This window comes from Saccostrea cucullata, unplaced genomic scaffold, assembly GCF_032062105.1.
Source record: "Saccostrea cucullata isolate Sc308-1 unplaced genomic scaffold, CSIRO_AGI_Scuc_v1 ctg6280, whole genome shotgun sequence".
In the NCBI taxonomy this organism is placed as follows: Eukaryota; Metazoa; Mollusca; class Bivalvia; order Ostreida; family Ostreidae; genus Saccostrea; species Saccostrea cuccullata.
The window spans coordinates 1,630-18,187 of NW_026928428.1; the positions used below are offsets into that span (position 1 = coordinate 1,630).

General features: G+C 30.0%; 1 long non-coding RNA gene across 1 annotated transcript; it reads left to right on the forward strand.

Moving 5' to 3' along the window:
- The first annotated feature begins 1,390 nt into the window (after positions 1-1,390).
- Positions 1,391-4,832, forward strand: LOC134277533 (uncharacterized). Its single transcript, XR_009994269.1, has 3 exons — positions 1,391-2,009; positions 3,288-3,353; positions 3,579-4,832. It is a non-coding gene; the product is annotated as an uncharacterized LOC134277533 (long non-coding RNA).
- Positions 4,833-16,558: the final 11,726 nt, after the last annotated feature.

Here is a 16,558-nt window from a genome sequence, read left to right on the forward strand (position 1 = left end):
GAAATGATATGAAAGAAACGACATATTTTAAACCCAATTTTCCATTTGTAACTATCGGAGTACACAATGGATTTTCATATATGCCCACTGTTCTCTGCAACCACGTGCTTGTAAACGAGGACCGGGAAACACAACTTTAGAGACAAAGTTGGATATAACCTGTTTGCTATACCGGTATTACAAATACGTGAACAATAGTATATTATAAATTACTTTTTATGTTCAATGTTTATTTAATCTTTAAAAAATGATACCCCGGTAAATGGAGAAACAAAAGAGTGATCATGGTAAAAATAAAACGTACATATACAATATTACCTATCACTATCCATCACTAATTATAATTATTTGCCGAAGCCCCTTCTCAATTACAATTGAAATAAAATACATTAACACAGAAAAGAGTTTTTTTATTTTGCGAGAACAGGCCAAAGAAAGCGAACACAGTTCAAAATGATTTTATACACCAGTGTTTGGAATTACGATTAAATATGAAAGATGGGTAAAATAATCTTATTGAATCGCGATGTAATTAAGAACACAGTTTTCTATTAATTGTTAAGTCTTTCTACACAATGGTCTAATACAATCACAAACACTTGCTTTGTTTATTTTGCGAGAACAGGCCAAAGAAAGCGAACACAGTTCAAAATGATTTTATGCACCAGTGTTTGGAATTACGATTTAATATGAAAGATGGGTAAAATAATCTTATTGAATCGCGATGTAATTAAAAACACAGTTTTCTATTAATTGTTAGGTCTTTCTACACAATGGTCTAATACAATCACAAACACTTGCTTTGTTTATGTCCACAGGTGCCCGGTACACTCGTGACCTAGATCGACAACGTGGGATTTGCGGCTTTGATTACATAACTGAAAACATCTCGCTGAACAATGGGATCGTAATATGTATACAACTAATGATCGTGAATTATTCAATGTATAAAGTTTAAGATTAATTATATAGTTTGTTACAATGATAAACGTAGAAAGGTAGATTTTATATCTTCCGCTTTTAAAGACGGGTTCACAATAAAACTAATTAAATTTTATAAAGAAAAATAGAAAAAGTAGTTGTAATACATGATTTAATACCAATTCTACGTAAATATCAAAATGAGGTGGCCACGCGATGTCTTCGATTCAGCTAATTTTTTTCTTACTGAAACTTCAATGAATGAAAAGATTGACTATATGAAAGAAAGCATGGTAGTTTATCCGGTTGCCATGGAAACGGGACTAGAAGGTGTAAATTATAGTGGATTTTGCTATTTATCAATAATATCAAAAACGTATTTACTAGACAAAGCTGTTTATGTTCATATTTTTTTATATCCTTCATGACAATCAAAACTATGTAAAAAAAATAGCCAAGGTCACAAAAATTTTACAATTTCTAATTTTCTGATGCCCAAAAAGTGAATAATTAGTCCTCGTTACCTCCCTTGTTAGACTTAATATTTAAAGACTTTGACAAGTGATGTGAAAATTCTAGTAGGAAGATTTAGATTCAAGAAATGTTATTTTGCAAATATCATTTAAAACATTTATGGGTAAATGAAAAATAAACGTTTTATTACACTATAAAGTTGGTCAAAATGTGCTTTTTCTCTATCCGAGTTATTTCCCTTGTTGGAGCTCTTCGGCATTGAAGAATAGAAAATGTGTAAATTGTAAACAAGATGGCAGACAATGAAATCTGCAGTTTTTCTTCTTGTTTTGAAACATCTTGTTCAGGAAAATTCTACCTCAAGAGACTCAGAATTTGATGAAAAACAGTTGACAAAGTTGGGATAATCTTTAAGAAAAGCCAAAGGGTTGATCTGGACATGATGAGTATTAAACGTATAGCTACTCGTAGAAAAGAAAAGATGAGGAAATCAGGGTGGTATGGGGGCGAAGGCCGAGAGGATTTAAGCTGTTCCCTTCAAGATGTCTTTGAAATAGAGATCGAGAGATAAATGTAGTGGTGTGGTAGTCTCCGACCGATCCCGATTACAATGTGTAAGTATTTTTTTTATTCATAATTCTATTCAGGTATCACATGTACCTGCATGGTAACGGATAATCCGAGATTCCTCTGACTCTAACCCCCGCTTTTATATTGTGACTTGTGCGCACAAGTATAATGAAATATAAGACAAAAAAAAACAAACAAAACCATGAAAACTTGGATGCACAGTTGCACATATTACATGTACATGACATTGAATCAAATACTACTGTGCAATATATGTGCCCGTTTTGGGTACTGGTATTTTATTTTCTATAAAAATCAGTACATATTTGAAGAAAATTGTTTGTATGAATTTATTTTTCCAAATTATAATATGCTTGTGTCCAATCTATTTTTACAAACAGGATTTGTAGAAATCATACCTCAGAAATATTAAACCTTTGACTTATGACAATGATAACTGAATAGTGTGTTAGATTTTTTGAAATTTTAAGCAATATCAGGACTGTAGAATATTTTAAAGAATTGATTAAAAAAGTGTAAGTGTAAAATTATGAAAGTACATGCAGACATCCAGATTTACAGATGCTAATAGTGTTCAGATCTAAGTACATATAATTTGTCATACTATTGTGAAATCATTTTTGGGACCTTGATACAATGAATTTATTTGCTCTGCAAGGTGATGTATTGTAAAGTAGGAAAAGAAATATATCCAAGGGTGTTAGAATATGGCAACTCCATTTGTACTTTCCAAGATGCAGCTTTCTGTCTCATAATTTTATTTTACTGATCACTGTTTTTCAGCTATATATTGCAGGCATATCAATCTTGCACACATTTTAAATATGAATAGTTTTAGTTTGACAATATTGATCTGTACAGATAAGATCATTCTGATGCTGTGTACTTTACATGTCAAGGACATATTGTACAAATTAAAAATAGTCGCATTAAAGAAGAAAATAAATTATACCACATTACGTTAGTATCCATAAAACATGTATGTTTTTATTACAATTAATTTATGATTATATAGATACATTTTATTTTCCACTTTAGAAATTAATTGTTGTCAAATTCATTTCTACTCTTAGTTTCTATATCTCAGGCAATTTGTCCAAACTGCAGAAAAGCTTTATATGTAAATTGAAAAAAAAAGCTTGATGACAACATTAAATTCACTCCTTTATCAATCATTCCTCTTGATTCAGAAAATTTTCAGGATAACATGTAATTATTAGGTACATGTAATATATATATGATGTTCAGGATTTTAACCCAAACTTTCAAATTAAAAAATAATTTTAAATTGATCATTGCAGCACTTGCAAGATTTTCCTAATGAAGATTCTCAGGATTACAGATCTTCTAGCAAGGAAACCACACAGGTACATGTAGTGTGTATTAAGTTGCATGGATTCATGGTGACTTAAGACATGATTGCCACAACAATGCATAAAGGGAGATAATAATGTTTATAGGTTGAAAATGTATATTTTTTATATATAGCAAATTTTTAAGATTCCAGTTTTAAGTTTTTGAAACAATTTTAAATGTATTTTTATCCAAAGTGACCAAAAATTAATGTTATTTTTTTATTTTCATGTGAACAGATAGAGATGACCAGAGCAGAGGACATACACCCCCCCCCCCCCAAAAAAAAAAAAACAATATACAGTGGACTGGAAGTAAATTTTACATGAAAAATACAAAGTAGGAAAAATAACAGAAAGAAAAGATGATCCAGTAAAAGTTGTCACTGGTGCAAGATGGACATAGAGATGGTTTTCTAATGGTCATTACTCATTACTAAAATCCACAGCAAATCAATACTGCAAGGCTGAGCTACTTTTCAAACTTACACAAAAGGACATAAAGAAATGTGAATTCGAGGAAACCAAGCTTACATCAAATGAGAGAATATGAAGGAACAAATTTTAGCAAAATTTTTTTTAAGCAGGGCATCTGTTTTCCTTAGAGAATATGTGTATTCTAAATTGATTTCTTGTATTTTCAAAAAATGTCACTGTTTAAGTGAAGCATACATTCCAATTTATGTCTTGTTTATTTTTTTCTAGAAAAGCAGTTTTATGCAAAGAAGCAGTTTCTTCCCTTTTTATATACACTCTCTGCAGGAGAGGTGGTATACTGATTTATTATATACCCCCACATGGGCTCACAAATTTAGAGTTTTATATTGGCAGGCTTCACACAGTATGTTATGGATGATTAGAATATATATGAATACATTTTAACAAAACTGAGAATAAGATTAATTGTGAAACACTGATTCCCCCATACATTGCAGCTTATGTCAAGACTCCCACGAGGTATCCCAAGAAAGGTCTTGCCACAAGTAAAACACCTGTGAAATATGAAAATCTAGTCCAACTTCAAAAGTTGTGGTTCTTAGGTTAAAGTTTTTTTAAGTCGGTCAATGTCTAAGGTCAAAGTCAAATGGTTAAAAATATTTATACCCATTAAAAGAACATAGCATACATGTAACTGATCATCTGAATATGCTGATAAGCAATGTGGTAATAAAAATTAATTCCACAATATTTAGCATATAAGGTCATTTAAACAAATTTGGCTGCCTTCCCCCAACAGACTAACTAAAATTCAAAACTTTTTTTACATTGCAAGACAGGATGGTTTTCTTTTTTATCCATCTTATCTCGTCAACAAATATTATGAAATTTTCTGGGAAAAAGATTTTACAACCTACCTAACGAGGCGACTTAATAATTTTACCCTGAGCTGGGAGAGGGCAAACAAACATTATAATCAAGATGGTCTTGCCAACTTGTTTTGACATTATATTGTCTGACCTACTTTCATATTTTCATAAAATACTTTCATATCATTTATTAAATATGAGTTTGCCTTTTTACTTTAATTATACATTTTAAAAAATTAACCATAAAACAATTGTTTTGAATTTGAACATATTTTAGTGAATAAATCAAAAGGATTGGACACAATTACAGGCCATTAAAAGATTTGTAAGAATTTTTGGAAACTCACTTGTTTTATTTCATATTTAGATTAAAATAACTAGAAGCCTGATTTGTTTCCATGGCAACATTTTATTTTACCTGTCACTGAGTTAATTTCAGAAGTTCTATTTAATTATTGAAAAGAAATTTAAATACTTGACATATATTCATACTACATAACAATTTGTTCAGTTTGGTAAAACATGTTCTTAGATGATCTTCTCTGTTATTTGTGATTAATGGAGGGGGGGGGGGGTTGTTCATGCAATAATTTCTAGAAAGCTGTACATTTACCCATTAATTTATTAATTTTTTTTAATTCTCACAAAACATTAGAATATTAAGTTTATTTAATGATACATGGTTACAAATATATCGGTTGTCAAAATGGTGAAAAATTTCATTGAATATGACTAAAAAAATCAATTTTGGCAAATTGTCAATTTTCATGCAATAATTTCTAGAAAGTTTTTGATTTACCCATTAATTTTTTTTATTCTCACAAAACCTTAGAATATATAGTTTATTAAATGATACATGGTTACAAATATATCAGTTGTCAAAATGGTGAAAAATTTCATTGAATATGACTAAAAAAGTCAATTTTGGCAAATTGCCAATTTTCATGCAATTATTTCTAGAAAGTTTTTGATTTACCCATTATTTTTTTTTATTCTCATAAAACCTTAGAATATATAGTTTATTTAATGATACATGGTTACAAATATATCAGTTGTCAAAATGGTGAAAAATTTCATTGAATATGACTAAAAAGGTCAATTTTGGCAAATTGCCAATTTTAATGCAATTATTTCTAGAAAGTTTTTGATTTACCCATTAATTTTTTTTATTCTCATAAAACCTTAGAATATATAGTTTAATTAATGATACATGTTTACAAATATATCAGTTGTCAAAATGGTGAAAAATTTCATTGAATATGACTAAAAAAGACAAATTTGGCAAATTGCCAATTTGCTAACAGCCTTAATGCTGCAATGAAAATTCGCTAAATCTTCATTCAAATATCTTTGAATGAAATTAATTTCTTAGATTTAAGTAATATGAGCTCACATAATATAATTTTCATGTGAATTTTTCTAATTAATTGAATGTGCACAAATTTAATTTAAAACAGAGTAAAATTTGCTTAATCAGAGGGTTCTAAATATAACATCCCTGTTACCATGGCAACCAAATTGAAAAGTTAGACTTTAACATCATATTTATTAAAGACATACCAATTGTAGTAAATGGTGTGAATTTCAGCTAAATCGGAGATATGTCATGTCCACGACCCTATTTAAAATTTTGATTTTTATAGAGAATTGATATTAATAGTTAATCATAAAACACGTTTAAAACCTTATTTTGAAGAAAATCAACATAAAATACCGTAGGGTATATTATTTACAGCAAGTTGTACACATGATGAGGTCAGATTTACTTGCCGAATGAAAACGCTACATGTTTACCTGACCTGCTTTCGACTGCATATTATGCAATAACCCCGGTATATAGTCTAGTCAAATTATCAAATTTTCCATCAAAATGTGAACTAATTGCAACAGTATCAAAACTTAGTTTTAATCAATCTATGATATGGTCTGAATATATAACGAAAAGTTTAGAAATATTTATACATGGGAAAATTGAAAAATTGGGGTCATTATTAGTCTAGTCATTCTACTGAAAAATGAGAACTAATTGCAACAGTTTATATTTTAATGCAGATTTGTAGATGTGTTCACATATAAAAAGTTTAGAGAAATTCACTCAGGGGAAAGTTGGGAAATCGAAAGATTAAAATTAAGAATTTGTTATTTGCACACCGTACATTTTCTATATCAGCTTTCTATGACAGACAGCCTGTAAACAATAGCCAATTAGCATTAAAAGTTGTTATTTTAACCTGTTGTTTGTTATGCAATCAAATCTTAATCAAAAATATTATATAATTTTCAAAAAAAGTGAAGTTTTGGTAAAATATGTAAACAAAAAAGTATTGTTTGTATTCACAATATACATATATGTGTAAATGTGAATGTGTTTACTTTCATTTTATTTGAAACATGGATATTTATACCCCAGTAGTTTTGAAATTTATACACAAGAAACAAAAAATGCATGGAACACAGTTTATATACAAAATAAGTAAAAACAGCCTTTTCTAAAGAATTCTGCAAGGAAGCTTATCAGACAAGTACATGTACAATGTATATCAGAGTTGTTACAATTGCATCATCAAAAAAAAATATATTTTGATTAAATATCTAGAAAATTTATAGAAATTCATCATTTTGAAATAAAGAGTACAGAATTTATGGAATCACAAGAACAGAATTTGATTTGAAGGTCTCCAAGTTAAAAAAAAACAAACAAATATTTGATTCCATTCAGGCATCTCCGGAACTTAAATTTGAACTGTGTGATTCAAACATTTTTTTTGCTCACCAGATTTACTGCTTATTGCTTTTGTAAAGAGTAGCGAACCTTATATAAAAAAGCCAATTGATATTGACCTTTTTCTCTATAAAGACTGCACCTTGCATCTATACATGTAGAAAAGCTGCATTATGTTTATAGCAATGTAAATAATTCAAATGGAATCGTTTAGACAGAATTAAATGCTTAAATGCTCTTTTTTTAAATTCTTAATGTAACTTTTTAACAAAATATTTTATAAAAATACTTCTCCTTGTAATATTTCATGTAAATAGTAAAATGCATGTCACTTCTTAATAAGAGCAACATTGAAAAAGGAAAAGTAGATGGACGTGAATCTTTCTATATAATTGTATATTGTTTAACCTCCCTCTCGAGAATTTTATGCATATGAGAAACCACTTCCCAGTGAAGAGCTGCACATTTTGTTCTATACTCAGCAATGCCATTAAAGGATCTTTTTCGCGCCAGTGCCTACTGCGACAAACCTCGGTTTATACGGTCTTATCCGATCCACATCCCACAGTGGGATTCGAAACGTAAGGATCGACTCCTTACTTCGCAAGAAAGAAGATGCTCTAACCACTGCGCCAATGAATTCCTAAATTAAAGCAAAATTCTTATAATTTCTATTACTGTTAGGATAAAAAATTTGGGGAAAATATAACAATAATACTTTTACAAATGAATTTGAACAAGTAAAAATTGAATACCAGTATCTACCAAGAGTTTAACATTTAATTCTTCTTTGAAACAAATACTAGTACTTGGCTTGCTCTCTTTTACTTCATTCCATTTGTGTAAGTGCTTTAATTTGACCTTAGATTTTTTTTATCAATAAGAATAAAATAATCTACTGTGTTCTTTCAATTGCCCCCACCCCCCCCCGGTTTGAAATACATTAAGAAAAAGGGTAACAATATAATAATTATTAACTGAACCTTTGCGCGCACATTTCCGATATTTTGTACTCAATGTAATTTAACTGTTGATTGGCTACATCTTGGTTTTCATTTTCAAGGGATAACAATTTCAGATTTTATCCTTAAACATATTATTAAATGTATGTTACAGAAAAAAATCTTGAACTATTTTTTGGAATATCACCATCCATGAAGCAACATTGACTGTTGCTATATATGTTCTTATCACACCGGAGGGCATGGTTTCATTATATGGAGGGTAAAAAAAATAGATCCACTTGATATGAGTAAGATAGCACTTTTATTAAACTGGATTAGGTAGGTTGTTAATTTTTTTGTGTGAACAAGCAAACATTTTTTTTTATTTCTGAACAATCTGAAAAAAAAATTTTCTTTACAACACAACTACAATGCAAAGCTTTGCTGTGCGTAAATTTTTTTTTCAGATTTCAGAATATTGTTTGACACAAAAAAATTAACAACCTACCTAATAGAATAAAAACATATAAATCTATTTGTGTTGTATCGGGGAAAACCCCTTACAGAAAAGTTTTTTTTTCTTTTTTTTATTAGCACTACTTTTTCATCAAAAAAAATTCTTATTGGGGGTTGTCCCCTGACCCCTCTAAATCTGCTCCTAATTATTTTGATATTACCTTTCATAAGAATTAAAACATTTTTATTGTTTCTTAAATGATTGTATATTTGTGCTATACTTAGGTAACATTTTTCATGTAAAATTAAAATGTTCTAGAAATAAAATAAAAAATTTACTCAAAAGAATGCATTTTGAATATTTACATCAGTATCATTGTTCAAAAGTAGGTGAAAATTTATACTGTTTGCAACCAACACATATGTTCAATATTTAATATTTTACCAATTCAGTTTATTCAGTTAAGTTTATTTTTAAATGTTTTTTTTAACCAGTATAGAAGTTCTACTTTACATTGTTCGTTTAACACTTAATCAGAGTGAACACAAATTTTATTTTTCAAATGTATAAATATTTCTAAACTTTTCGTTATATAAATAGATTGATTAAAACTAAATACTGTTGCAATTAGTTCACATTTTGAGATTGTATACCGGGGTTATCGAAAGCAGGTCAGGTAAACATGATTTAATGTGTACTTGCTTAAATAATCATTTAAAGGTTTTAAACGTGTTTTATGATTAAAACCTTATTTTTTTATAAAATCAACATAAAATATGTAAACAGAGTATTTTTTTTTTAGGGTAACATTATTTACAGCAAGTTGTACACAAAATGAGTGTCACGTGTTGAAATAAAATTTACTTGCGTAAATTTTTTTTTTCAGATTTCGATATGACACAAAAAAATTAACAAAAACAGAATAAAAACATATAAATCTATTTCGGGGAGGAACATGTTTACCTGAAAACCTACAGGAGGGCTTCTTTTTTTTTTCGCTGCTACTTTTTCATCAAAAAAAACTGCTCTAAATCTGCTCTAATTATTTTGCAATTACCCGGTATATATTGTTTCTTAACTTTTGGTCAAATATTTGTGCTATATCAAATTTTTCATGTCAAAATGTGAACATAAATATTCTATATAAACAGTATCAAAACTTAGTTTTAATCAATCTATGATATGCAACCAACACATATCTGACCAATATTTAATATATAGTTTATTCGAAAAGTTTAGAAATATTTATACATGAACACAATATGTCCCAATAATGGAAAATTTGAAAAATTTTCACATTTTGATGGAAAATTTGATAATTTGACTAGACTATATTGGGACATATTGTGTTCACTCTGATTAAGTGTTAAACGAACAATGTAAAGTAGAGACTTCTATACTGGTTAAAAAAAACATGTTAGTAGGGAAATAAACTTAACTGAATAAACTGAATTGGTAAAATATTAAATATTGGTCACTATATGTGTTGGTTGCCATAGAAACAGTATAAATTGAGAATATCACCTACTTTTGAACAATGAACCTTTACAAACACGAATACAGTCACTACGTTAGTTTACACGCATATTCAAAATGCATTCTTTTGCCATAAATGCATCAAAGAAATTATATAGAATATTTATGTAAATAGGTGGTAACCATAGATACATTATAAATGAATTTTACATGAAAAATGTCGGTATTCAGCAATGCTAAGTATAGCACAAATATACTCAATCACCAAAAGTTAAGAAACAATAAAAATGTTTTAATTCTTATGAAAGGTAATATCCGAAAATAATTAGGAGCAGATTTAGAGGGGTCAGGGGACAACCCCCAATAAGAATTTTTTTTGATGAAAAAGTAGCAGCTAATGCCCCCCCCCCAAAAAAAAAGAAAAAAAAAACTGAATCCCTCCTGTAACTGGAAGGTTTTCCCCGTATACATGTATGTAGAAAATTGTGAGAAGATCTCATAGAACCCCATTCCTCCCCGAAATAGATTTATATGTTTTTATTCTGGATTAGGTAGGTTGTTAATTTTTTTGTGTCAAACAATATTCTGAAATCTGAAAAAAAAATTTACGCACAGCAAAGCTGTTCCCCATAGAATACATTGTAGTTGTGTTGTCCACCCTTCAGAAAATTTTATTTCAACACGTGACACCAGTTTTGAGTCCCTGCAACATGATTGGTTGGTAACTTGTATAAAATGTTCAGAAATAAAAAAAAAATACTCTGTTTACATCAGTATCTTAAAATGCTTGTTCACTATAATATCTTCCGCTTTTAAAGACGGGTTCACAATAAAACTAATTAAATTTTATAAAGAAAAATAGAAAAAGTAGTTGTAATACATGATTTAATAGTTAATCATAAAACACGTTTAAAACCTTATTTTGAAGAAAATCAACATAAAATACCGTAGGGTATATTATTTACAGCAAGTTGTACACATGATGAGGTCAGATTTACTTGCCGAATGAAAACGCTACATGTTTACCTGACCTGCTTTCGACTGCATATTATGCAATAACCCCGGTATATAGTCTAGTCAAATTATCAAATTTTCCATCAAAATGTGAACTAATTGCAACAGTATCAAAACTTAGTTTTAATCAATCTATGATATGGTCTGAATATATAACGAAAAGTTTAGAAATATTTATACATGGGAAAATTGAAAAATTGGGGTCATTATTGGGACATATTGTGTTCACTCTGATTAAGTGTTAAACGAACAATGTAAAGTAGAGACTTCTATACTGGTTAAAAAAAACATGTTAGTAGGGAAATAAACTTAACTGAATAAACTGAATTGGTAAAATATTAAATATTGGTCACTATATGTGTTGGTTGCCATAGAAACAGTATAAATTGAGAATATCACCTACTTTTGAACAATGAACCTTTACAAACACGAATACAGTCACTACGTTAGTTTACACGCATATTCAAAATGCATTCTTTTGCCATAAATGCATCAAAGAAATTATATAGAATATTTATGTAAATAGGTGGTAACCATAGATACATTATAAATGAATTTTACATGAAAAATGTCGGTATTCAGCAATGCTAAGTATAGCACAAATATACTCAATCACCAAAAGTTAAGAAACAATAAAAATGTTTTAATTCTTATGAAAGGTAATATCCGAAAATAATTAGGAGCAGATTTAGAGGGGTCAGGGGACAACCCCCAATAAGAATTTTTTTTGATGAAAAAGTAGCAGCTAATGCCCCCCCCCAAAAAAAAGAAAAAAAAACTGAATCCCTCCTGTAACTGGAAGGTTTTCCCCGTATACATGTATGTAGAAAATTGTGAGAAGATCTCATAGAACCCCATTCCTCCCCGAAATAGATTTATATGTTTTTATTCTGGATTAGGTAGGTTGTTAATTTTTTTGTGTCAAACAATATTCTGAAATCTGAAAAAAAAATTTACGCACAGCAAAGCTGTTCCCCATAGAATACATTGTAGTTGTGTTGTCCACCCTTCAGAAAATTTTATTTCAACACGTGACACCAGTTTTGAGTCCCTGCAATATGATCGGTTGGTAACTTGTATAAAATGTTCAGAAATAAAAAAAAATACTCTGTTTACATCAGTATCTTAAAATGCTTGTTCACTATAATGAGTATGATGGTTCTTGCTTGATCAGAACTTGAACCCACCCCACACCCGGGTACCCTACAGGGTATTTCTTTTCATGAGTTTAATAAAAGTGCTATCTTACTCATATCAAGTGGATCAATGCATTTTTTTTTACCCTCCATATAATGAAACCATGCCCTCCGGTGTGATAAGAACATATATAGCAACAGTCAATGTTGCTTCATGGATGGTGATATTCCAAAAAATAGTTCAAGATTTTTTTCAGTGTAACCCTGAACTACATTTAATAATATGAAGACACGTTTAAGGATAAAATCTGAAATTGTTATCCCTTGAAAATGATCATTGTTGACCAAGATGTAGCCGAATCAACAGTAACTAAATTACATTGAGTACAAAATATCGTGAAATGTGCGCGCAAAGGTTCTGCGCAGTTAATAATTATTATATTGTTACCCTTCTTAAATCTTAATGTATTTCAAACCGTTGCTATGTAATGTTACTTGAAGAGGGTGGGGGCAATTGAAAGAACACAGTAGATTATTTTATTCTTATTGATAAAAAAAATCTAAGGTCAAATTAAAGCACTTACACAAATGGAATGAAGTAAAAGAGAGCAAGCCAAGTACTAGTATTTGTTTCAAAGAAGAATTAAATGTTAAACTCTTGGTAGATACTGGTATTCAATTTTTACTTGTTCAAATTCATTTGTAAAAGTATTATTGTTATATTTTCCCCAAATATTTTTATCCTAACAGTAATAGAAATTATAAGAATTTTGCTTTAATTTAGGAATTCACCTGCATGGCGCAGTGGTTAAAGCATCTTCTCTAGAGTTGCGAAGTAAGGAGTCGATCCTTACGTCGCGGGTTCGAATCCCACTGTGGGATGTGGAGACCGGTCGGATAAGACCGTATAAACCGAGGTCCCGTGTCGCAGTAGGCACTGGCGCGAAAAAGATCCCTCACTGCTTAATGGCCCTAAGTGCTGAGTATAGAACAAAATGTGCAGCTCTTCACTGGGAAGTGGTGGTGTCTCCATATGCATAAAATTCTCGAGAGGGAGGTTAAACAATATACAATTATAGTAGAAAGATTCACGTCAATCTACTTTTCCTTTTTCAATGTTGCTCTTATTAAGAAGTGACATGCATTTTACTGTTGCAGAAATGACCATATGATCTACAAGGAGAAGTTAAGTTTTTAAAAAGGGGTTTAAAATATTTTGTTAAAAAGTTACATTAAGAATTTAAAAAAAGAGCATTTAAGCATTTAATTCTGTCTAAACGATTCCATTTGAATTATTTACATTGCTATAAACATAATGCAGCTTTTCTACATGTATAGATGCAAGGTGCAGTCTTTATAGAGAAAAAGGTCAATATCAATTGGCTTTTTTATATAAGGTTCGCTACTCTTTACAAAAGCAATAAGCAGTAAATCTGGTGAGCAAAAAAAATGTTTGAATCACACAGTTCAAATTTAAGTTCCGGAGATGCCTGAATGGAATCAAATATTTGTTTGTTTTTTTTTAACTTGGAGACCTTCAAATCAAATTCTGTTCTTGTGATTCCATAAATTCTGTACTCTTTATTTCAAAATGATGAATTTCTATAAATTTTCTAGATATTTAATCAAAATATATTTTTTTTGATGATGCAATTGTAACAACTCTGATATACATTGTACATGTACTTGTCTGATAAGCTTCCTTGCAGAATTCTTTAGAAAAGGCTGTTTTTACTTATTTTGTATATAAACTGTGTTCCATGCATTTTTTGTTTCTTGTGTATAAATTTCAAAACTACTGGGGTATAAATATCCATCAGGTGTTTACAAATAAAATGAAAGTAAACACATTCACATTTAGGAATTTCACATATATGTATATTGTGAATACAAACAGCGTTCCATACTTTTTTGTTTACATGAATGGTATTTGGCCGGTACGGAAGTCAAAACTTCACTTTTTTTGAAAATCAAAATATATAATATTTTTGATTAAGATTTGATTGCATAACAAACAACAGGTTAAAATAACAACTTTTAATGCTAATTGGCTATTGTTTACAGGCTGTCTGTCATAGAAAGCTGATATAGAAAATGTACGGTGTGCAAATGGGTAATTCTAAATTCATATTGATCCCTAATTTTAATCTTTCGATTTCCCAACTTTCCCCTGAGTGAATTTCTCTAAACTTTTTATATGTGAGTTACTAATAGCTTATCTACAAATCTGCATTAAAATATAAACTGTTGCAATTAGTTCTCATTTTTCAGTAGAATGACTAGACTAATATTCGAACAAATAAACATTCCTATCAGATCAAAAGGGTGTTAAAGAACAATTTTGCTCGATATATCTAGATCGAAATATTTACCGTTTTTGAGTTATAAAGCAAAAACTTTCAAGCTCCAGAGATCCCTTATTTTAGGGGCCAGCCCCTTTTCTATAGTATTAAATGAAAGCCCTTGCAATTATGCACAACTTTTATTCAACATGTCTTAACAAAATATTTTTAGTTTTCAAGATAAAAAGGAAAACATGTGTAAATTTTCGCTCTTTTAGGCGTTCTATTTTTTTACCCCTGTATTGCGTCATTTTGAATAGAGAAATCGAAAAACAAAAACCGATGTGCACAACTTCAATCCTTCTGTTATCTAAAACCAGTAAAATTTCTGCTCCAGCTCTAGTGGTCTCTGAGCCTTTGTCTGGAAATGAAAGCCTATAATTTTTCGTTTAAAGGGAAATAACTCAAAACCGGAAGTGACTTTTTGAAATTATTGACAGCATTCTGATAGAGTTTATTACCGTCTATAATGTCTGAAAATTTGAACAAAATCCATTAAAAAATGAGCGAGCTACGAGGCCTCAAAGTTGGCGTCTAGGAAGAAAAAAAAATAATAAGAACTAGAGCAAAGCTCGTTGCAAAGCAACGAGTGGGTCTTCCTTCCTAGCGATAAGCAAAAGATTAAATGTTTCTGTCTAGATTGTCAACAATCTAGTTGACAATCTAGACAGAAACATTTAATCTTTTGCTAAAGATTAAATGTTTCTGTCTAGATTGTCAACAATCTAGTTGACAATCTAGACGGAAACATTTAACCTTTTGCTTATCGCTAGGAAGGAAGACCCAGTCGTTGCTTTGCAAAGAGCTTTGCTCTAGTCTTATTATTCTGACATTCTCTTTTTCGATTTGTCTCAAAAACCCTTACTTGAATTCTTTAATTTGGTGTGAGCATGAGGTCTAAAGGGTACTCTCTCTAACAGCATTTTTGAAATCGTATTCACAGCAGTTTAACTTCCAATATTATGACTTTTGATATCGGATATATCATCTTTGTTGCAATTATGTTTGTGAAACGTGTAATACTACAGAAACATAAGTGTTTTGCTACATTACCATCTTAAAAATGGCTTTAAAATCATTTAATATACAATATAACTAGGTAAATAAAATAAACAAATTATATAATAATTCAAAAAATGTATTTGTAATAATGATGAACAATCTTCATTGTTGCAATCAGTAAGTAGAACAATACTTTTATAATAAACGCACAGAAATGTGTTGTGTATGTTTCGAATTTGAAGCTTTCCACTAGCAACTGGTGGTACCTCAATAGGAGTGTAAAATTCTCTGAAAGGTATATTGTGAACATATTACATATGGCTGTGTATTCTTTTTTTGCGGCTTTGGCGGAATGCAGCAATCACTAAATCAAGTACAAAGCTAAAAGTCTTGTACATAAACATAAATAAGAATATCTACGCTAACTTATTCAAAAGTCAATTTCCACCAAATATTGTACAAGCTAAATATAATACATTTACAGCATTAAAGAAACAAATCTCTTTGAAGGTATTGCCCTGCATAAGAACAATTTGAATCCCCTACACTAAGGATGCTCTGTGCCAAGTTTCACTTTGGTTCTGGAAATTTTAGACAATGATGATAATGGATAAAATTATGTTTTAAAAAAATTTACTGGTTCCTTTAGCTCAGATGGGCTAATAAGTATGCAACAGGTACAGTTTTGGAGTTGACATTGAAATGCGACTGGACATCTCTTCAATCTTGTTTTAGAAAACTACATGTACATGCCCTATGTACTGAATTCCTTGGAATCATACACATGTTTATGCCTTTAATTAGTTGTATGTGCCAAAAT